This window comes from Nerophis lumbriciformis, linkage group LG06 (genome assembly GCF_033978685.3).
Source record: "Nerophis lumbriciformis linkage group LG06, RoL_Nlum_v2.1, whole genome shotgun sequence".
Classification (NCBI taxonomy): Eukaryota; Metazoa; Chordata; class Actinopteri; order Syngnathiformes; family Syngnathidae; genus Nerophis; species Nerophis lumbriciformis.
In genome coordinates, this window is record NC_084553.2 from 59146798 (window position 1) to 59171425 (window position 24628).

A 24628-nucleotide genomic window follows, 5' to 3' on the forward strand; every position below is an offset into this window, starting at 1 on the left:
ACACACACACACACAGAACATGTGGAGGAAGTTGCAGACAGGAGGGTGCGTTTGTTTTTGCATTATATGGCATTAGAAACGGTTGAGTGTGTGTGTGTGTGTGTGTGTGTGTGTGTGTGTGTGTGTGTGTGTGTGTGTGTGTGTGTGTGTGTGTGTTCCTATGTTAAATCTAATCCAGGTTCAAACTGCCATGTTTTGTTATGGCCATTTATGCAATAACCACTGGTCACCACAAGAGGGCGATGGTGGAGCAGTTTTTCATGTGAAAAAGTTGTCCTTCAAATCAATGTGAAAGGTTGTAAAGTATATAATTAATAAGTGCATAATAATCCCATATCAATACTGATGCACCAACAATTCGTTCGTGTTAGTGACTAACTAACTAATATTTATATAAATGTAGTTCATCTATATTTGATGATTTTTCAGGAACTTGGGCATATATTGCAGAGAATCATAAAATCAGAGAAATAAATGAGAAGTTTGTGAACACTTTATTTTGTATGTACAAAAATGCATATTGTGTTCATTTTTGTTTGAATTGGATATTGTATATCAATGGGCAAAAGCATGAAACACAAATATAAGAAACACAGAAGGGAATAGAAAGAATATTCCATTAATATTTTATTTGGAAATAATAGACCAATGTATTCAATAAAATATACACACTTATACATACATATATACACACACATATACACACACACACACACACACATATATACACACACGCACACATATACATATATATATATATATGTATGTGTATATATACTGTATATGTATGTATATATATATATATATATATATATATATATATATATATATACACACACACGCACACACACATATATATATATATATATGTATGTGTATATATACTGTATATGTATGTATGTGTATATATATATATACACATATACATACATACATACATACATACATATACATACATACATACATACATATATATATATATACATATATACACACACACACACACACGTACATTTCACCCATTCATGTGTATTACATTTTGCATATAAGATAAGCAAAAGTATAAAACAATTTGTGAAAACTTACTTTCTAAATATATACAGAGAAAACTCTTCAATCTCCTAAACAAAATGTATTTGTTTGAATACACCATACTACTCAAAAGGTAATATGTTTTATAAATATTGTTACATTTGATTGGATCAAAGATTGGGTTTGTTTTTTTCAATTTCCAAAAACAGACACAATATACTGTACTCACATATTTCATTCAGCTGCCATGCGGTTATCCGTTTTTTTTTAATACTGCAAATGGTATACATTTTGCCTCATTTGGAACATAACAAAAACATGTCAACATTTGACAAACTCTACCAAAAATGATTTGATTGTGCTTCACAGTTAACTCTGAACAACAACAACAACAACACAAAACAATAACAAATAAGATCAAAGCGTCCTAGTGGCCAAACTCTGGCATGACAAGTATGGTAACAGGCATCATGTAACAAAAGTAATATTATTTTTCCGTATAAATGAGCTCATCTAAAGATAAATGATATATTAATCTTTTAAGGCACAGCCCTAATAAACGTATAGTAACACTTGCCATTTTGCAGGAATTGAAAAAGTTCTGTGCATCCTCCATAACTATTTATCATGTTTGTTCTTTTCATCCTTATTCATGTCCAGGTGAGGGCGGTCAGCAGACAAAGCGCGAGGAGCGGACTCACCGAGGGACGCGGCGAGCTTTCGCCGAGCAGCAGCCGATAGCGGGTCAGAACGCGCCTGTAGCTCCCCTCCTCAGACACACACTCGTAACGCCCTTCATGCTGGGGGCCCATGATGTCAATCAGGAGGAGGCAGTCACGTTGGCTCCAGTCGCAGGACTTCTGCTCGCCCTGGTGACACCATTTGTAGTGGGCGTGGCGAGACGACGTCGGGCACCGCAGGAAATAGTTGGACTCGGGAGCGAGTGGCACCGTGACCTCGTCTGCAAAGCGATCGAAACAAACACATTATGTACATAAAAAATAACACTGTGGAGGGGGGGCGTGGCCTGCGGGCCTGTAGCGAAGCAGGGTGTGGCAGGACTGGCCTCGAAGTCAGCGACAGGTGCGTAGATGGCCCACCTGGGCCTTGTTATCTAATCACCTGTCGCTCTGTATAAGCAGCAAACCGGGAGGAGAGACGTTGTTGGAGCTGGAGTGAGAGCGAGAGCGTGACGGACACAAAAAGAGAATTGCTGAAAAGCAACACAGAGACTTTATTTGGGAAAAATAAATATATATTTTGAACCCGAACCGGGCTCTCATGATGATGATTGGTGGTCCGAATAAACCACCTGGAGGGCAACCTCCACAAGCACATATTTATAATATACCTATCTATCTATCTGAGGGAGACAGACATCGAGAGAGAGCTTTAGAACGGGGGTGTCCAAAAGTTTTTCCTTTTCCACTGAGGGCCGCAGACTGAAAAATGCAGGGACCATTTTAGGTAATTTTTTTTAGGTATGCTCCATCAGTGTTGGTGCTAGGAATAAATATGGGGTCCCCACAATAAATGTATGGGGTCCCACATTTGTGTAACCTTTTTGAAAACAAATGATAAATGTATGCATTATCCTGTTATATCTCACTTTCTATATTGTTTTGAAAAAATTTTGTCATAAACATTACTTAATTCATTAAAAAAAATTATACAAAAGAAAATGATTTTTTATGCATATATAAATGTATTCAGTTGTAAACATTCAATCACTTTCTTCTTTCCTTCATGGATCTAAACTTTACCGCTGCCGGTATTTTTTTTAAATATTTTTATTGTAATATTTCCAGAATGTGTTTGTTCTATTTTTGGCCAAAGTAAGTAGACAAAGAAATCAATCTGAAGTTATCTTTAGTTTTTAGTTTTAATGCCATGATTTTAATAGTCCGGCACAGATTTTAGCCCCTGAGCTAAAATGAGTTTGACACCCCTGCTGTAAAGGATATAGTAAGGTGTACCAGGGGAATTTTTCCCATTTCATCTAATTGGTTTAAAACAACAACAAAAACGTCCAATTACTGCAAGTAAGTGTTGCCTGCTTGTGCCTTTGTGTACAGTTGAACACCCTTCCACTAGATGGCAGCAGGTAGTCACACAATATACTGTACTTGCTGGAGTACATTTAGAACAGTGGTCCTTAACCTTGTTGGAGGTACCGAACCCCACCAGTTTCATCTGCGCATTCACCGAACCCGAACCGTAATCATAAAATGATGTTATCATATTAAAGAAACACTAATAAAGATATATTATACAAACAGAAAGTTACAGGAATCTACACATGATCCCATGTTTACATCTCATTGTGCAACATGTGAATGTTTTAGTGGGAACTAAATGCGATATCTGAAAGGGGTACACATTATTTCCAAAGCAGGACCTCCACCCGGACATATAATACTAGTACACAGCTCGTGAAAAACAATATGTTATAGTCATTGTAAGTGGGCCAAACCTGGGTTCGATCGAACCCAGGTTAAGAACCACTGATTTAGAAGCGCTGAGGTGGCCATGACAAAGATGGTTAACTAAAAATAAAAATAAAAACTGAACTGGGCCCCTAAAAACAAAGTCTTGTTCCATATGGAGGTTTTCTGGATATCTAAATATTGACATTTAAAACATTTATATTTTTCTATTTCCGTAAGACTTATACTCATTTTAAAGACACAAAGACACAACAAAAACTTCCACCTGAATTAGGCCCCAAAGATCATCTTGTCTTCTTCTATTTTACCTGCAAGTCCACGTCCACGTGAAACTACCTCCGATGTACCAAATGGATTTGCAAAAAATATGTTCAGTGCTCATTTTCCATTTTGTCCATTTTCCAATGGAAACAAAATATTGAAAAAACGAATTGTTTTCGTTTTGGTTTTAAATTAGCAACTGAATGAACGAATCATACACAGATTACAATAAACTTGACTTCCCACTTAAATGCATGTTAATGCTATATTCTGAGCTTGTAAAACATTATGTACTATTTTTTTTGTCCATAGAAAAGTGAATTATATTTATATAGCGCTTTTCTCTAGTGACTCAAAGCACTTTACATAGTGAAAACCCAATATCTAAGTTACATTTAAACCAGTGTGGGTGGCACTGGGAGCAGGTGGGTAAAGTGTCTTGCCCAAGGACACAACGGCAGTGACTAGGATGGCGGAAGCGGGGATCGAACGTGGAAACCTCAAGTTGCTGGCACGGCCACTCTACCAACCGAGCTATGCCGCCCCACCAAATAATGATCCGATAATCCCATAATGGAATTAAATGATTTGTGGTAAAACCAAAACAAACTTTACTTACCATTTAAATGCTATCTTTTGTTAGCGTTCGGCCTAAAAATAGCAAAAAGACATCCACAAATATATGTGGATGAATATATGCTGTGCATTGCTGCTAACCTTTATGTTAGACGTGCATAAAAAACTATCAAAAACAAAAAACTTTACTAGCATGCTCTAACACTATGTTCTGTTAGCATTTAACACATTGTTTTTCAAAAGTTTATTACTGTTCCAGACTACTTGAATTGTTTTAGCGCGTTGTTGCTAACATTTATATTAGAAGGCCATAAAAAACTATCAAAAACAAAAAAAAACTTGAATAGCATGCTAATGCTAAGTTCTCGTTAGCATTTAGCCCACTACTGTTTTCAAATTTTTCTGAAGTTTCTTTGTTCCAGACCACTAATATTGTGTTAGCGTGTTGTTGCTCACCCTTACAGGTATGTTAGAAGTGCATAAAAAACAATCAAAAACAAAAAACTTTAATAGCATGCTAATGCTAATATCTGTTAGCATTTAGCACATGATTATTTCGGAGGTTTATTACTGTTCCAGACTACGTACGTTGGGTTAGCATGTTGTTGCTAACATTTAAATAACATTCATAAAGTTTGGTTCTTTTATGAATTTATTATGGATCTACTGAAAATAACATACAGCAATGTTAATATTTGGTTACATGTCCCTTGGCAAGTTTCACTGCAATAAGGCGCTTTTGGTAGCCATCCACAAGCTTCTGCTTGAATTTTTGACCACTCCTCTTGACAAAATTGGTGCAGTTCAGCTAAATTTGTTGGTTTTCTGACATGGACTTGTTTCTTCAGCATTAGCCACACGTTTAAGTCAGGACTTTGGGAAGGATATTCTAAAACCTTAATTCTAGCCTGATTTAGCCATTCCTTTTCTGGTGCTTTAAATGGGACAATTAAAAAGGAGGATTACCTCCAAATTCTTCAGGACAACCTAAAATCATCAGCCCGGAGGTTGGGTCTTGGGCGCAGTTGGGTGTTCCAACAGGACAATGACCCCAAACACACGTCAAAAGTGGTAAAGGAATGGCTAAATCAGGCTAGAATTAAAGTTTTAGAATGGCCTTCCCAAAGTCCTGACTTAAACGTGTGGACAATGCAGAAGAAACAAGTCCATGTCAGAAAACCAACATATTTAGCTGAACTGCACCAATTTTGTCAAGAGGAGTGGTAAAAATTTCAACCAGAAGTTTGCCAGAAGCTTGTGGATGGCTACCAAAAGCGCCTTATTGCAGTGAAACTTGCCAAGGGACATGTAAGCAAATATTAACATTGCTGTATGTATACTTTTGACCCAGCACATTTGGTCACATTTTCAGTAGACCCATAATAAATTCATAAAAGAACCAAACTTCATGATTATTTTTGTGACCACCAAGTATGTGCTCGTTGTAAAAATTATTAAAGTTGTAAAAATTATTGGAAACTCAAGACAGCCATGACATTATGTTCTTTACAAGAGTATGTAAACTTTTGACCACGACTGTATTTCTTTATGCAAAAATGGGTTATACTTGTATAGCGCTTTTCTACCTTCAAGGTACTCAAAGCACTTTGACACTATTTCCACATTTACCCATTCACACACACATTCACACACTGATGGCGGGAGCTGCCATGCAAGGCGCTAACCACGACCCATCAGGAGCAAGGGTTACAGTAAAGAGACGTACAGTACTTCATCCCCTCGCCTGTTTATTGCCTCCAACTCAATATATTACAACAACATTGCTGCATGCAGACCCTCCAGGTCCGCATGGAGCTGGAGGGGGCGTGACCTCCAGGTCCGCCTGAATTTCGGGAGATTTTCGGGAGAAAATTTGTCCCGGGAGGTTTTCGGAAGAGGCGCTGAATTTCGGGAGTCTCCCGGAAAATCCGGGAGGGTTGGCAAGTATGCACTACCGGGGGAGTTTGAGGCACCTTCTTATGTTTGGAAAAGGACATAAGTTTTGTCTTGTCAGCATTGAGAACCGGTTTTAAGTAAATAAGTGAATTCTGCACAGCGACAAAAGATTTCTGTTCAACAGATGATCCAGAGCAATAAATAATTGCATCGACAGCATAAAAATGCATATTAGCATCAGAGAAATGTTCTGAGATCACTGATGTACAAGATAAATAAGAGGGGCCTCAAAACAGATTCCTGAGGCACCCCTTTATGAAGAGTGAAATTCCGAACAAAGGGCCACGTATTTAATACACTGGGTCCTGTTTTCTAAATAATTTTAAAACCAAGCGTCCGCATGTTCTGACAGTCCAATGAGAAACAGCCTGCGTTTTAAAATAGTGTCAAACGCTTTAGAGAGATCAATAAAAAGTGATGCACAGTACTGTTTTTTTAAACAGCGCTACAATGATGTCATTTACCACCTTCATTCTAGCACCGATAGTGCTGTTCTGTTTCCTGAAGCCCGATTGACATTTACAAATACGTTTATTTGCATAGGGGAACTCTTGTAACAAACACGACATCCAGTATTGCAAAATGTACAATGGTTTCACGTAATAATACACATCCGAATCGCGATTCTTTTTTATCCCGCTTCTAAATCAAATGATAATTTTCAAAAATCAATTTGAAAAACAACAAAAAAAAAATTTTGGTTTTTTTTTTTTACAACAATCAATTTCTAAAAATACATTTTTAGGCCATTTTAGTGCAACCAGAAGGATATTTTCTAACCTGTATCCAGCTTGGAAAAAGGTTTTATAATTATTATACACAACTAAAATAGGTTTTAATCGAGATCCGTGTTGAATCAAGATTCGATTCTGAACCGAATCGTTACCGCAGGGAATGGAATGGAATCGAATTTGTTAAGTGCCCAAAAATTCACACTCCTAATAATACCCTGAATTTGTATGTATGATTTTGTCTTTATCGTCTAAAATCAAATTTAAAAACTGCAGTACAGATTAACTTCACCACGAACCTTCCACATTTTGTGAAATAATAAAAAAAAATTGGACACATTTTTTAACCTTAAAAACTTGAGTACCTCTGTAATTGAATGTGAGTGCGAATGTGGTCTGTCTATCTGTGTTGGCCCTGTGATGAGGGGGCGACTTGTCCAGGGTGTACCCCGCCTTCCGCCCGATTGTAGCTGAGATAGGCTCCAGCATCCCCAAGCGGTAGAAAATGTATGGATGGATATTATTTTTACTTAAATAATTTAAATATGATGTCCCCAAAATTGGTTGACCTTTTTGTTTAAAATTAAATTATAATAATTACATTTTGTGGAGAGCTATAATGTATAATTCTTAATTCCAATGTTAAAAAATGTTTTATGGAAATGTGTATTTTTTTCAAATAATTTGTCCATTTTTTTATACAAATTAACTTAAGTACTTAAAAAAAAAAGAATACATTTCCCAAAATTGAGTGAATGTTCTAAGAAATGTGTAGACATGTCATTTTAACAATTATATGAATTTTGCACTGAAAATGAACTGAACCAGGTGCATATGGAACCTTCCTTATAGCGTACAGCAGTGAGTCAACAGTGAGCTGTAAAAAGCCGAGTGGGCATCAAATGGAAGAGTGGCACTGAAGATGTATGAGTGAGTCAACACACCTCCCTCGGCCGGCTACTCTGTTGGCCTTTGCCTTTAAACGGCGAGCTGGCGAAGACGCTGTGGATGTCTTGCATGGCGTACACGCACACGCCGCTCATGTTCCTGCAGACACAGGGGGTCAACAGCACAGTCAGCATGTCCGCATTCAGTCGTGTGTGCACAAATGCTCAGCAGCAGACAGTCTATATTTAAAAAGCAAAACCAGGCCGCTAAACAGGAAGGATACAAGACAGGAAAAGAGTGCTGTAACATACAGAAATGTTTGAAAGTCTGAGGGGAACTGTGCTATGCTCAGATCACACCATTAACGTGATGGCATCTCATTCAGTCAGTGGTGGGCGGTCAGGGCCAGCAAGGCCTTCTTTGCTGGCCTAACATAACCAGAAATCATGATCATAATTAAAGATAGAAGTAATTTTTAATTTACGTTCCCTAAATATCAAAAATTATTCCTATTCTCTTCATGTCATATTATGCTCCTTCAAGTGCTTTTGTTTTTAGGTTAGAGTTTGTATCCAATCAGAATTCAGCTAGCTTATGTTGCCATGCTGTACGAAATCTGCCCGGGGCCTTCAGAATCAACAATGCAGGCATCTGTGCACTGTAAGTGAACGGGCACATACAGTTGAAAGACAATTGCCATAGCCCAGTGGTTCTTAACCTGGGTTCGATCGAACCCTAGGGGTTCGGTGAGTCGTCTTCAGGGGTTCGGCGGAGGTCAAAACACACCCGACTCATCGTGTAAATGCAAACTTATCCCTATCGTCGCATTACGGATACGGCAACAGCAGAAGTCAGACTGATTTGCAGGTGTGTAATTTGTTGTGAGTTTATGCACTGTGTTGGTTTTGTTCTTTGAACAAGTTGATGTTCATGCACGGCTCATTTTGTGCACCATTAAAAAACATGGTAACACTTTAGTATGGGGAACATATTCACCATTAATTAGTTGCTTATTAACATGCAAATTAGTAACATATTGGCTTTTAACTAGTCATTATTAAGTACTTATTAATGCCTTATTTGGCATGGCCTTATTATAACCCTAACCCTCTAACCCTGACCCTAACCCTAACCAAATAACTCTAAATTAAGTCTTTGTTACTTAGAATATGTTCCCCTAGTGTCCAAATAACTCTAAATTAAGTATTTGTTACTTAGAATATGTTCCCCTAGTGCAGGGGTAGGGAACCTATGGCTCTTGAGCCAGATGTGGCTCTTCTGATGACTCCATCTGGCTCTCAGATAAATCTTAGCTGACATTGCTTAACACGATAAGTAACGAATAATTCAGCTGGTAATCACAGTGTTAAAAATAACGTTCAAAATATAAAACATTCTCATGCATTTTAATCCATCCATCCGTTTTCTAGCGCACCTGTTCAAGAAGTCGCATTAATAGTAAGAAGTATTTTATTTATTTTTGGTTAGCTTCAGAATAACAATGTTATTTAAAAGAATAAGATACTTATTATACTCTAAAAATGTTAGTCTTACTTTAAAAATGCACGCATTTAGTTGTATTCAGTGTTAAAAAAATATTGGTAACACTTTAGTATGGGGAACATATTCTAAGTAACAAAGACTTAATTTAGAGTTATTTGGACACTAGGGGAACATATAAGGGTTAGGGTTACTAATAAGCAATAATTCTGAGTTTATTGAGGGAAGACTCTTAGTTAATGGCTTACTGGTTGTATAATAAGGCCATGCAGAATAAGGCATTAATACATACTTGCCAACCTTGAGACCTCCAATTTCAGGAGGTGTGGGGTGGGGGGCGTGGTTAAGAGGGGAGGAGTATATTGACAGCTAGAATTCACCAAGTCAAGTATTTCATACATATACACATATACATATATATATATATCCTGAAAATATGCAAACAAAACTGTGTTTAGATAATTGATACTTCAAACTTGCATAAATAAATATTAAGGAATATAACATAACTTGGCTTCTGAGAGCTTCAAAATGTAATGAATAAAATGCTAAAGTTGTTGATAAACAAGCAATTATTTTAATAATTAAATATGGTCATTTTAAATGAATTAGTATGATAATTTAAAATTAATTATTTCAAACATGTTTATTTTAATGTATAATTCTATGGCTGGATGTAATAAGGAGTCAGAAAAAATACAAATAAAAATGCAATTAATTTTGATGTTTTTAGCAAAATATAGTAATCATTTATTTAGTTTTTTTTATTTTTAATTAATAAATATATTTATTTTTAGGTAAGATAAACATAATAATACAATTTATCTCTAGTCTGGATGATTTAGTTCTTGTCACCCTGTTGTCCTCCCGTCGTGAAAAAAGGCTGTCCTCACTCAGGTCCGCATGGAGCTGGAGGGGGCGTGGCCTCCAGCTCCGGCTGAAAATCGGGAGATTTTCAGGAGAATATTTGTCCCGGGAGGTTTTCGGGAGAGGCGCTGAATTTCGGGAGTCGCCCGGAAAATTCGAGAGGGTTGGCAAGTATGCATTAATAAGTACTTAATAATGACTAATTAAGAGACAATATGTTACTAATTTGCATGTTAATAAGCAACTAATTAATGGTGAATATGTTTCCCATACTAAAGTGTTACTAAAATATTATATGGCTCTCACGGAAATACATTTTACAATATTTGGCTTTCATGGCTCTCTCAGCCAAAAAGGTTCCCGACCCCTGCCCTAGTGTCCAAATAACTCTAAATTAAGTATTTATTACTTACAATATGTTCCCCATACTAAAGTGTTACCAAAAACATATAATACTCACTTGGGTGTCCCAAGTGAGTATCCCAAGTGAGTTGCGAAAACAGGAAGTGGCACCAGAGCCATACGAGCCATAGAAAAAAACACAGAAAACTCACCGGTACTCACAAAGAAGGAGAGCAAATTGTTGATTAGATGGCAGATATATATTTGCAAGGCCATTTTCAAGAAGGATACTTGAGAGAAACCACATATTGTGAAACGAAGTCGGAAGCTATGCCGGCGATGAAATGGTTTGCCCGCGACTTTCACTCAAATCAACCAACTACAACCAACTATGGGTGGTACCACTGGCCTATACGCCGTCGAATGGGTTCTACAAATTGTGAGTTCAAATATTATATTTCTTAATTTTTTCATGTTTCATTTGTTTTATACAATTCTTTAAACTTTGACAGTACCACGTAAGATATGTTTTAATTGCTGAAGTGGGTTTATTGAATGTTAAATGCGCCGAAAAATAGACCGTTTTGTACACTGTTGAGGGGATTCAACGGCCAGTAGTGTGCAAGTGTGTTTCTGTATAGCCAGCCATGTCCATGTGGTGACATAAATTACAGTATTTCGAGAGGTGAAGTCGGACTAAGTAGGACATCACTGAAGGCATAGGTGAAACACGCAAGGCCCGCCACTGCATTCAGTACATTGCCGTGTTATGAAGTGATGACGCACGTAATTGCTGTATTTGAAAAGAATCTACAGCATGTTGAATTCGCACCATTCATTCCGAAAGAGCGCATACACGCGGGTGTCCTGCCAGCGGTCCGCGGGCACGGTCGACACGTCCACCAGGTGGAAGAAGCTCTGTCTGCTGTCCTGGTCGCCACAAAACAGCCTGGCGCTCATCTGTGAGGTCCACGTGAACTGCAGGTTGTTCTTGGGCCCGCCCATATCCGCCTGGAAGAGACATCAGACGCCCCTTTTTTGTGTTTATTCTGAAAGGCCACTCTCGCGGGCTGAGGTTAACACTTACCACGCACACCCGTGTGACGTACGGGGTCCACGTGCTGCTGAAGAAGCTGGTGTCTTGGTTCCTCTACTTGTAGAAGGCGTACACTTGGTCCTGCAAAGGGTCTTCTCGCCGTCTGCTAAACAACACTCCCAAGTAGTGCTGCTCTAAAATATACAAAGACACCCAACCTCATTTAGCAGCACAAACATCAGCAGGTTATGAAATAGATTCTAATGACAAACGACTTCATCTACATGCTCATTTGTATGCTTGATTGCCTCTGGTGAACACCAGACTTAACACTTTGCGTGACAAGATCACGGGTACTAGCGGACAAAATTAATTTCCTCCGTCGGGTGGGTTAGGGTTAGGGTTAGGGTTAGGGTTAGGGTTAGGGTTAGGGTTAGGTGTTGGGGGTTAGGGTTAGGGTTGGGGTTGGGGTTAGGGTTAGGCACTGTCCATCAACAATCCGCCCAAGTGACCCCCCACCAGACGCACACCCCCCAGGGACCCCGAACGAACACCGCCGAACGTGGCGTCAGACACATTATTCAATCAAATTACATCATGCGACGCGCGTTTCGGTCTGCATGACCTCATCAGGCATGAAATTTTGAGAAATTGGCCTCATTACCTCTCTCTGAGCAAGATGTCCCCTCATCTGCTGGAGGAAAAATGAGCCATAATTGCAGAACGAGGTTTTATAGAAGAGCCTGCAGGGGGCATGGCTTGTGCTCCCAACTGCAATCAGTCGCTCCTCCCGAGTGCCTGCAGGTGGCGTCTGCACACAACTGCAATACTTAGTCACTCCACAGACAAAAGAGAACTATCTGGTTACATAATCACTCCAGAAGGTAAGTATAATTCATCCAGACCAGCTGGGTGGAGCACTCTAATATCACAGCACTGCACACAAGTAAATATCAAGTCAATATCACCACACACAATTAAAGAAGTATTAAATCACTTCAAGAAAAAAATCCAGATAAGTTCTCCATGTCTGTGACCTCTGACCCCTATTTTTTCTTAATTGGGTCTGCCAATCGGCCAACGCCACACTCAAACGATGCCAAACAGAGCCCCCGGGGGGCCGTACGAAGGGCAGGGCGCCACCCAACGGACAGACCGGAGGCACGGGCTAGTTAGGTGTTGGGGGTTAGGGTTAGGGTTGGGGTTGGGGTTAGGGTTAGGCACTGTCCATCAACAATCCGCCCAAGTGACCCCCCACCAGACGCACACCCCCCAGGGACCCCGAACGAACACCGCCGAACGTGGCGTCAGACACATTATTCAATCAAATTACATCATGCGACGCGCGTTTCGGTCTGCATGACCTCATCAGGCATGAGGGTTAGGGTTAGGGTTAGGGTTAGGGTTAGGGTTAGGGTTAGGGTTAGGTTTGGGGGTAGGTTTTAGGTAAGGAGAAGGGAATGGTTAGGGTTAGGGAAGAGGGGGGGTGGGGGGTATGGGAAAAATAAAGAAGGGAAAAACGGGAATGTGCACTGTCCGTCACAATCCAACGGGCTCACACTCACACCTCATTTAGGCCCCCTGGATGTCTGGTGCCCAATTTGGAGATCCAAAGGAGCTCCGCCCGGTGGCGTTGGGCGAGGCTCCATTTGGGATCCGTCTCTACGACAGTCGCCCGGACGGAAGACCACCCGTGTCGGAGAAAATGCTGAACCAGGTGAGTGTTGGTATTTTTATGCCTAACGATGTTGTACTTGTGTTGGGCGAATCTCCTAGCTAAGGTATTGCCCGTCTCGCCCACGTACATATCGCCACATCGTTGGCACCGAATCACGTACACACAGTTCCGGGTGTGTCGGCCGCCACGGCACAACGGCTGGAAAACCTTGCGGTTGTGGGGGTTCACCAACCATTGTGAGTGGCGGACAAGGGTGTCCCTCCTAGTGGAGGGCGGGTCGCTCAGTGAGCTGACCCTGGCCCTGACCAACAGATCATTCAAGTTGGGGTTCTTACGGTAGGCCGGCACCACGTAGCGCCCCGGCAGCCTCCCGCTACTCTCCGCGAAGGTCCGGAAGTGGTCTTTGACCTTCTTGGCGACCCGCACGGCCGAGGGAGAGTAGGTGGTGATGAGAGGGATCATGTCGGTCCCAGGGGGAGGCCCCTTCGGGTCCAAGAAGACCCTCAACTGCCGTCTGAGGAAGGACCTGGAATAGCCCCTCCCCTTCAGGGCAGAAAAGAGGGTCCTCGAGGCCGTCAGGAAGTCCTCCCTTCTGGTGCAGACACGATGAAACCTCAACAATTGGGATTTCACCAACCCCGCGAAGGTATGCTTGGGGTGGAAGCTGCTTTTGAAGAGGAGCGCGTGGGTGTCGGTCTCCTTGAAGAACACCCTGATGTCCAAGTGTTGCGTGTCGGCAAAGTCGGGACCCTTGAATGTCGTGGTGTCCAAAAAGTCGACCGATGTGTTGCTCGTGGTCGACTTGATGGTGATATTTTTATTGTGAGTGTTCAGCGTGTTTAAGAACACGCTGAACTCCTCACTGGAATGGGTCCAGACACCCCAGATGTCATCCAGGTACCGGAAGTAGTGGAGAGGACGTTTTGGGCTTTCTTTTTGGCACCCCAGATGGGACACGAACCCACAATCCCTGGCTAGGGTTAGGGTTAGGGTTAGGGTTAGGGTTAGGGTTAGGGTTAGGTTTGGGGGTAGGTTAGGGTTAGGGTTAGGGTTAGGGTTAGGGTTAGGTTTAGGAGTAGGGGGTGGGGGAAGGGGATAGAGGCACTGTCCGTAGACAACCTGTCCAGGCAACGTCCACACCAACCGCAAGACCCCCCAAGGACCCTGAAAGAAAGCAATCCGAGTCTGCGTCAAATGCGGTGTCAAACACATGTTGGATTGGTATCCAGCATCCAGCGACGCGCGTTTCGGTCTTTCAGACCTCGTCAGGCTGGCTGAGCCATGCCTACTGGGACTCTTCTAATTCCCTAGTAGGTGGGGCGCTTCTAATCCCCTTGGCTATCGGCTTCCCTGTTTCTCCACAGCAGGATGCTTGCTCATCGACTGCTGGAGAGGGAATGAGCCGTTCTGGCAGGAGGAGGCTTTATATGAGTGCTGCAGGGGGCGGGGCTTATATGCTCTCCACTGCAGTGGAGTCTATAGACCCTCAAAATACACTCCTTCCTATGTGATGCATCAAATTTACATATTATGTGCATCACATAGGGGACAAACACCCCCTTGAATATCGGGGTGTTTGATCAAAGCACAAAAATGTTTTCTTTGATGTACCTCAACTCCTGATATAATGTGTCTGAATCAAGTCTTTTTTAAGCATTTTGCTGACTTGTAGCCCCTCACCACACTCAACAAAGTGAAACGAACTACTCACCGACAAGGTCCCCAGTGGGCTCACGAAGGCAGGACGTCGCCCGACAGCAGATTGCAGGCTCTGGCAGGTTAGGTTTAGGAGTAGGGGGTGGGGGAAGGGGATAGAGGCACTGTCCGTAGACAACCTGTCCAGGCAACGTCCACACCAACCGCAAGACCCCCCAAGGACCCTGAAAGAAAGCAATCCGAGTCTGCGTCAAATGCGGTGTCAAACACATGTTGGATTGGTATCCAGCATCCAGCGACGCGCGTTTCGGTCTTTCAGACCTCGTCAGGCTGGCTGAGCCATGCCTACTGGGACTCTTCTAATTCCCTAGTAGGTGGGGCGCTTCTAATCCCCTTGGCTAGGGTTAGGGTTAGGGTTAGGGTTAGGGTTGGGTTAGGGTTAGGGTTAGGGTTAGGTGTTGGGGGTTAGGGTTAGGAATTAGGGTTAGGGTTAGGGTTAGGGAAAGGGGTAGGGCTAGGCACTGTCCGTCAACAATCCGCCCAGTGACACCCCACCAGACGCACACCCCCCAGGGACCCCGAAAGAACACCGTCAGACGCGGTGTCAGACACATTGACCTAATCAAGTATGTTTCATGCGACGCGTTTCGGTCTTCTGGACCTCTTCAGGCATGACTTGAATCACGCAGGATGTTCACCATCTTTTTACTGCGAACCTTTTGTCTACCGGGACACTTCTAATTCCACTAGTAGATGGGGCACTACTAATCCCCTAAGGCTAAAATATCTCGGCTTTTGTCATTCTTCTCAACAGCGTGATGTCCCCTCATCAACAACTGGAGCTCAAATGAGCCGGCAAGGCAGGAGGAGGATTTATGTGATTGAGTTCTGCAGGGGGCGGGGCTATCGCTCACAGCTGCAGTCATTTAGTAACTCCACAATCACCAAGGTAAGTATCTGGTGTTCACAAAGCACGCCAAAGAATAAAAGTAAGTATAATCACTGCACACACATAAACACTGCAAACAAATCCAGGTAAGTATTTCATAATAAAAACATCCAGATAAATCCTTGGTGTGTGTGACCTCTGACCCCTATTTTAAAATGTGTCTGATTTTTATATGAGCCCATCACCGCATCCAAACGATGGCAAACAGAGCCCCCGGGGGGCCGTACGAAGGGCAGGGCGCCACCCAACGGACAGACTGGAGGCACGGGCTAGTTAGGTGTTGGGGGTTAGGGTTAGGAATTAGGGTTAGGGTTAGGGTTAGGGAAAGGGGTAGGGCTAGGCACTGTCCGTCAACAATCCGCCCAGTGACACCCCACCAGACGCACACCCCCCAGGGACCCCGAAAGAACACCGTCAGACGCGGTGTCAGACACATTGACCTAATCAAGTATGTTTCATGCGACGCGTTTCGGTCATAATAAAAACATCCAGATAAATCCTTGGTGTGTGTGACCTCTGACCCCTATTTTAAAATGTGTCTGATTTTTATATGAGCCCATCACCGCATCCAAACGATGGCAAACAGAGCCCCCGGGGGGCCGTACGAAGGGCAGGGCGCCACCCAACGGACAGACTGGAGGCACGGGCTAGTTAGGTGTTGGGGGTTAGGGTTAGGAAATAGGGTTAGGGTTAGGGTTAGGGAAAGGGGTAGGGCTAGGCACTGTCCGTCAACAATCCGCCCAGTGACACCCCACCAGACGCACACCCCCCAGGGACCCCGAAAGAACACCGTCAGACGCGGTGTCAGACACATTGACCTAATCAAGTATGTTTCATGCGACGCGTTTCGGGGTTAGGGTTAGGGTTAGGGTTAGGGTTAGGGTTAGGGTTAGGGGGTTAGGGTTAGGGTTAGGGTTAGGGGGTTAGGGTTAGGGTTAGGGTTAGGGTTAGGGTTAGGTTTGGGGGTAGGTTTTAGGTAAGGAGAAGGGAATGGTTAGGGTTAGGGAAGAGGGGGGGGTGGGGGATATGGGAAAAATAAAGAAGGGAAAAAACGGGAATGTGCACTGTCCGTCACAATCCAACGGGCTCACACTCATACCTCATTTAGGCCCCCTGGATGTCTGGTGCCCAATTTGGAGATCCAAAGGAGCTCCGCCCGGTGGCGTTGGGCGAGGCTCCATTTGGGATCCGTCTCTACGACAGTCGCCCGGACGGAAGACCACCCGTGTCGGAGAAAATGCTGCACCAGGTGAGTGTTGGTATTTTTATGCCTGACGATGTTGTACTTGTGTTGGGCGAATCTCCTAGCTAAGGTATTGCCCGTCTCGCCCACGTACATATCGCCACATCGTTGGCACCGAATCACGTACACACAGTTTCGGGTGTGTCGGCCGCCACGGCACAACGGCTGGAAAACCTTGCGGTTGTGGGGGTTCACCAACCATGGTGAGTGGCGGACAAGGGTGTCCCTCCTAGTGGAGGGCGGGTCTCTCAATGAGCTGACCCTGGCCCTGACCAACAGATCATTCAAGTTGGGGTTCTTGCGGTAGGCCGGCACCACGTAGCGCCCCGGCAGCCTCCCGCTACTCTCCACAAAGGTCCGGAAGTGGTCTTTGACCTTCCTGGCGACCCGCACGGCCGAGGGAGAGTAGGTGGTGATGAGGGGGATCATGTCGGTCCCAGGGGGAGGCCCCTTCGGGTCCAAGAAGACCCTCAACTGCCGTCGGAGGAAGGACCTGGAATAGCCCCTCCCCTTCAGGGCAGAAAAGAGGGTCCTCGAGGCCGTCAGGAAGTCCTCCCTTCTGGTGCAGACACGATGAAACCTCAACAATTGGGATTTCACCAACCCCGCGAAGGTATGCTTGGGGTGGAAGCTGCTTTTGAAAAGGAGCGCGTGGGTGTCGGTCTCCTTGAAGAACACCCTGATGTCCAAGTGTTGCGTGTCGGCAAAGTCGGGACCCTTGAATGTCGTGGTGTCCAAAAAGTCGACCGATGTGTTGCTCGTGGTCGACTTGATGGTGATATTTTTATTGTGAGTGTTCAGCGTGTTTAAGAACACGCTGAACTCCTCACTGGAATGGGTCCAGACACCCCAGATGTCATCCAGGTACCGGAAGTAGTGGAGAGGACGTTTTGGGCAGGCGGCCAAGGCAGAGGTCTCCCACTCTGCCATGAAAATGTTGGGTTAGGGTTAGGGTTAGGGTTAGGGTTAGGGTTAGGGTTAGGGTTAGAGGGTTAGGGTTAGGGTTAGGGTTAGGGTTAGGGTTAGGTTTGGGGGTAGGTTTTAGGTAAGGAGAAGGGAATGGTTAGGGTTAGGGAAGAGGGGGGGGTTTGGGGGATATGGGAAAAATAAAGAAGGGAAAAAACGGGAATGTGCACTGTCCGTCACAATCCAACGGGCTCACACTCATACCTCATTTAGGCCCCCTGGATGTCTGGTGCCCAATTTGGAGATCCAAAGGAGCTCCGCCCGGTGGCGTTGGGCGAGGCTCCATTTGGGATCCGTCTCTACGACAGTCGCCCGGACGGAAGACCACCCGTGTCGGAGAAAATGCTGCACCAGGTGAGTGTTGGTATTTTTATGCCTAACGATGTTGTACTTGTGTTGGGCGAATCTCCTAGCTAAGGTATTGCCCGGGGTTAGGGTTAGGGTTAGGGTTAGGGTTAGGGTTAGGGTTAGGGGTTAGGGTTAGGGTTAGGGTTAGGGTTAGGGTTAGGGTTAGGGGTTAGGGTTAGGGGTTAGGGTTAGGGGTTAGGTGTTGGGGGTTAAGGTTAGGGTTAGGGTTGGGGGTAGGGTTAGGGTTAGGCACTGTCCATCAACAATCCGCCCAGTGACCCCCCACCAGACGCACACCCCCCAGGGACCCCGAACGAACACCGCCGAACGTGGCGTCAGACACATTATTCAATCAAATTTCATCATGCGACGCGCGTTTCGGTCTGCATGACCTCATCAGGCATGAAATTTTGAGAAATTGGCCTCATTACCTCTCTCTGAGCAAGATGTCCCCTCATCTGCTGGAGGAAAAATGAGCCAGAATTGCAAAACGAGGTTTTATAGAAGAGCCTGCAGGGGGCATGGCTTGTGCTCCCAACTGCAATCAGTCGCTCCTCCCGAGTGCCTGCAGGTGGCGTCTGCACACAACTGCAATACTTAGTCACTCCACAGACAAAAGAGAACTATCTGGTTACATAATCACTCCAGAAGGTAAGTATAATTCATCCAGACCAGCTGGGTGGAGCACTCTAATATCACAGCACTGCACACAAGTAAATATCAAGTCAATATCACCACACACAATTAAAGAAGTATTAAATCACTTCAAGAAAAAAATCCAGATAAGTTCTCCATGTCTGTGACCTCTGACCCCTATTTTTTCTTAATTGGGTCTGCCAATCGGCCAACACCACACTCAAACGATGCCAAACAGAGCCACCAGGGGGCCGTACGAAGGGCAGGGCGCCACCCAACGGACAGACCGGAGGCACGGGCTAGTTAGGTGTTGGGGGTTAAGGTTAGGGTTAGGGTTGGGGGTAGGGTTAGGGTTAGGCACTGTCCATCAACAATCCGCCCAGTGACCCCCCACCAGACGCACACCCCCCAGGGACCCCGAACGAACACCGCCGAACGTGGCGTCAGACACATTATTCAATCAAATTTCATCATGCGACGCGCGTTTCGGTCTGCATGACCTCATCAGGCATGAAATTTTGAGAAATTGGCCTCATTACCTCTCTCTGAGCAAGATGTCCCCTCATCTGCTGGAGGAAAAATGAGCCAGAATTGCAAAACGAGGTTTTATAGAAGAGCCTGCAGGGGGCATGGTTTGTGCTCCCAACTGCAATCAGTCGCTCCTCCCGAGTGCCTGCAGGTGGCGTCTGCACACAACTGCAATACTTAGTCACTCCACAGACAAAAGAGAACTATCTGGTTACATAATCACTCCAGAAGGTAAGTATAATTCATCCAGACCAGCTGGGTGGAGCACTCTAATATCACAGCACTGCACACAAGTAAATATCAAGTCAATATCACCACACACAATTAAAGAAGTATTAAATCACTTCAAGAAAAAAATCCAGATAAGTTCTCCATGTCTGTGACCTCTGACCCCTATTTTTTCTTAATTGGGTCTGCCAATCGGCCAACACCACACTCAAACGATGCCAAACAGAGCCACCAGGGGGCCGTACGAAGGGCAGGGCGCCACCCAACGGACAGACCGGAGGCACGGGCTAGTTAGGTGTTGGGGGTTAAGGTTAGGGTTAGGGTTGGGGGTAGGGTTAGGGTTAGGCACTGTCCATCAACAATCCGCCCAGTGACCCCCCACCAGACGCACACCCCCCAGGGACCCCGAACGAACACCGCCGAACGTGGCGTCAGACACATTATTCAATCAAATTTCATCATGCGACGCGCGTTTCGGTCTGCATGACCTCATCAGGCATGAGGGTTAGGGTTAGGGTTAGGGTTAGGGTTAGGGTTAGGGTTAGGGTTAGGTTTGGGGGTAGGTTTTAGGTAAGGAGAAGGGAATGGTTAGGGTTAGGGAAGAGGGGGGGTGGGGGATATGGGTTAGGGTTAGGGTTAGGGTTAGGGTTAGGGTTAGGGTTAGGTGTTGGGGGTTATGGTTAGGGTTAGGGTTAGGGTTAGGGGGAGGGGCTAGGCACTGTCCATCAACGGTCTGCCCAGTGACACCCCACCAGACGCACACCCCCCAGGGACCCCAAATGAACACCATCGAACGCGGTGTCAGACACATCAACCACTGATACAATTTTCAACATGCGACGCGTTTCGGCCTTCTTTGGCCTCTTCAGGCATGTATTGTCTGAGCTTCAACATTTTTTTACTCTCAACAGCATGATGTCCCCTCATCAGCTGGAGGCCAAATGGAGCAATTGGCAGGAGGAGGTTTTATTTGAGTGCTGCAGGGGGCGGGGCAATTGCTCACACCTGCAGTCATCAGTTCACTCCACTGATCACCAAGGGAAATATCTGGTGTTACACAAATCATTCCAAAAAATATCAAAATAAATATTCATGGGTAATCACTGCACACAAAACAAATAATCACAGCAAACCAGCCGCAGGTAAAAGGTCACGGCAAACAAATACAGGTAAGTATATCACTGCAAACAAATCCAGGTAAGTATTTCATAAATAACATCCAGATAAATCCCCGGTGTCTGTGACCTCTGACCCCTATTTTAGGATGTGTCTGAAGAAATCAGAGCCCACACCGCATCAGACGATGCCAAATAGAGCCCCCGGGGGGCCGTACGAAGGGCAAGGCGCCACCCAACGGACAGATCGGAGGCACGGGCTAGTTAGGTGTTGGGGGTTATGGTTAGGGTTAGGGTTAGGGTTAGGGGGAGGGGCTAGGCACTGTCCATCAACGGTCTGCCCAGTGACACCCCACCAGACGCACACCCCCCAGGGACCCCAAATGAACACCATCGAACGCGGTGTCAGACACATCAACCACTGATACAATTTTCAACATGCGACGCGTTTCGGCCTTCTTTGGCCTCTTCAGGCATGTATTGTCTGAGCTTCAACATTTTTTTACTCTCAACAGCATGATGTCCCCTCATCAGCTGGAGGCCAAATGGAGCAATTGGCAGGAGGAGGTTTTATTTGAGTGCTGCAGGGGGCGGGGCAATTGCTCACACCTGCAGTCATCAGTTCACTCCACTGATCACCAAGGGAAATATCTGGTGTTACACAAATCATTCCAAAAAATATCAAAATAAATATTCATGGGTAATCACTGCACACAAAACAAATAATCACAGCAAACCAGCCGCAGGTAAAAGGTCACGGCAAACAAATACAGGTAAGTATATCACTGCAAACAAATCCAGGTAAGTATTTCATAAATAACATCCAGATAAATCCCCGGTGTCTGTGACCTCTGACCCCTATTTTAGGATGTGTCTGAAAAAATCAGAGCCCACACCGCATCAGACGATGCCAAATAGAGCCCCCGGGGGGCCGTACGAAGGGCAAGGCGCCACCCAACGGACAGATCGGAGGCACGGGCTAGTTAGGTGTTGGGGGTTATGGTTAGGGTTAGGGTTAGGGTTAGGGGGAGGGGCTAGGCACTGTCCATCAACGGTCTGCCCAGTGACACCCCACCAGACGCACACCCCCCAGGGACCCCAAATGAACACCATCGAACGCGGTGCCAGACACATCAACCACTGATACAATTTTCAACATGCGACGCGTTTCGGCCTTCTTTGGCCTCTTCAGGCATGTATAGTCTGAGCTTCAACATTTTTTTACTCTCAACAGCATGATGTCCCCTCATCAGCTGGGTTAGGGTTAGGGTTAGGGTTAGGGTTAGGGTTAGGGTTAGGGTTAGGGTTAGGGTTAGGGTTAGGGTTAGGGTTAGGGTTAGGGTTAGGGTTAGGGTTAGGGTTAGGGTTAGGGTTAGGGTTTAGGGTTAGGGTTAGGGTTAGGGTTAGGGTTAGGGTTAGGGTTAGGGTTAGGGTTAGGGTTAGGGTTAGGGTTAGGGTTAGGGTTAGGGTTAGGGTTAGGGTTAGGGGTTAGGGTTAGGGTTAGGGTTAGGGTTAGGGTTAGGGTTAGGGTTAGGGTTAGGGTTAGGGTTAGGGTTAGGGTTAGGGTTAGGGTTAGGGTTAGGGTTAGGGTTAGGGTTAGGGGTTAGGGTTAGGGTTAGGGTTAGGGTTAGGGTTAGGGTTAGGGTTAGGGTTAGGGTTAGGGTTAGGGTTAGGGTTAGAGGGTTAGGGTTAGGGTTAGGGTTAGGGTTAGGGTTAGGGTTAGGGTTAGGGTTAGGGTTAGGGTTAGGGTTAGGGTTAGGGTTAGGGTTAGGGTTAGGGTTAGGGTTAGGGTTAGGGTTAGGGGTTAGGGTTAGGGTTAGGGTTAGGGTTAGGGTTAGGGTTAGGGTTAGGGTTAGGGTTAGGGTTAGGGTTAGGGTTAGGGTTAGGGTTAGGGTTAGGGTTAGGGTTAGGGTTAGGGTTAGGGTTAGGGTTAGGGTAGGGTTAGGGTTAGGGTTAGGGTTAGGGTTAGGGTTAGGGTTAGGGTTAGGGTTAGGGTTAGGGTTAGGGTTAGGGTTAGGGTTAGGGTTAGGGTTAGGGTTAGGGTTAGGGTTAGGGTTAGGGTTAGGGTTAGGGTTAGGGTTAGGGTTAGGTTTAGGAGTAGGGGGTGGGGGAAGGGGATAAAGGCACTGTCCGTGGACAACCTGTCCAGGCAACGTCCAAACCAACCGCAAGACCCTCCAAGGACCCTGAAAGGAAGCAATCCGAGTCTGCGTCAAATGCGGTGTCAAACACATGTTGGATTGGTATCCAGCGACGCGCGTTTCGGTCTTTCAGACCTCGTCAGGCTGGCTGAGCCATGCCTACTGGGACTCTTCTAGTTCCCTAGTAGGTGGGGCGCTTCTAATCCCCTGGCTGTCGGCTTCCCTGTTTCTCCACAGCAGGATGCTTGCTCATCGACTGCTGGAGAGGGAATGAGCCGTTCTGGCAGGAGGAGGCTTTATATGAGTGCTGCAGGGGGCGGGGCTTATATGCTCTCCACTGCAGTGGAGTCTATAGACCCTCAAAATCCACTCCTTCCTATGTGATGCATCAAATTGCCATATTATGTGCATCACATAGGGGACAAACACCCCCTTGAATATCGGGGTGTTTGATCAAAGCACAAAAATGTTTTCTTTGATGTACCTCAACTCCTGATATAATGTGTCTGAATCAAGTCTTTTTTAAGCAATTTGCTGACTTGTAGCCCCTCACCACACTCAACAAAGTGAAACGAACTACTCACCGACAAGGTCCCCAGTGGGCTCACGAAGGCAGGACGTCGCCCGACAGCAGATTGCAGGCTCTGGCAGGTTAGGTTTAGGAGTAGGGGGTGGGGGAAGGGGATAAAGGCACTGTCCGTGGACAACCTGTCCAGGCAACGTCCAAACCAACCGCAAGACCCTCCAAGGACCCTGAAAGGAAGCAATCCGAGTCTGCGTCAAATGCGGTGTCAAACACATGTTGGATTGGTATCCAGCGACGCGCGTTTCGGTCTTTCAGACCTCGTCAGGCTGGCTGAGCCATGCCTACTGGGACTCTTCTAGTTCCCTAGTAGGTGGGGCGCTTCTAATCCCCTGGCTGTCGGCTTCCCTGTTTCTCCACAGCAGGATGCTTGCTCATCGACTGCTGGAGAGGGAATGAGCCGTTCTGGCAGGAGGAGGCTTTATATGAGTGCTGCAGGGGGCGGGGCTTATATGCTCTCCACTGCAGTGGAGTCTATAGACCCTCAAAATCCACTCCTTCCTATGTGATGCATCAAATTGCCATATTATGTGCATCACATAGGGGACAAACACCCCCTTGAATATCGGGGTGTTTGATCAAAGCACAAAAATGTTTTCTTTGATGTACCTCAACTCCTGATATAATGTGTCTGAATCAAGTCTTTTTTAAGCAATTTGCTGACTTGTAGCCCCTCACCACACTCAACAAAGTGAAACGAACTACTCACCGACAAGGTCCCCAGTGGGCTCACGAAGGCAGGACGTCGCCCGACAGCAGATTGCAGGCTCTGGCAGGTTAGGTTTAGGAGTAGGGGGTGGGGGAAGGGGATAAAGGCACTGTCCGTGGACAACCTGTCCAGGCAACGTCCAAACCAACCGCAAGACCCTCCAAGGACCCTGAAAGGAAGCAATCCGAGTCTGCGTCAAATGCGGTGTCAAA

General features: G+C 45.2%; 1 pseudogene; it reads right to left on the minus strand.

Moving 5' to 3' along the window:
- Window positions 1-1510: 1510 nt before the first annotated feature.
- Window positions 1511-11928, minus strand: LOC133608217 (semaphorin-3D-like; annotated as a pseudogene).
- Between the last annotated feature and the right edge of the window lie 12700 nt (window positions 11929-24628).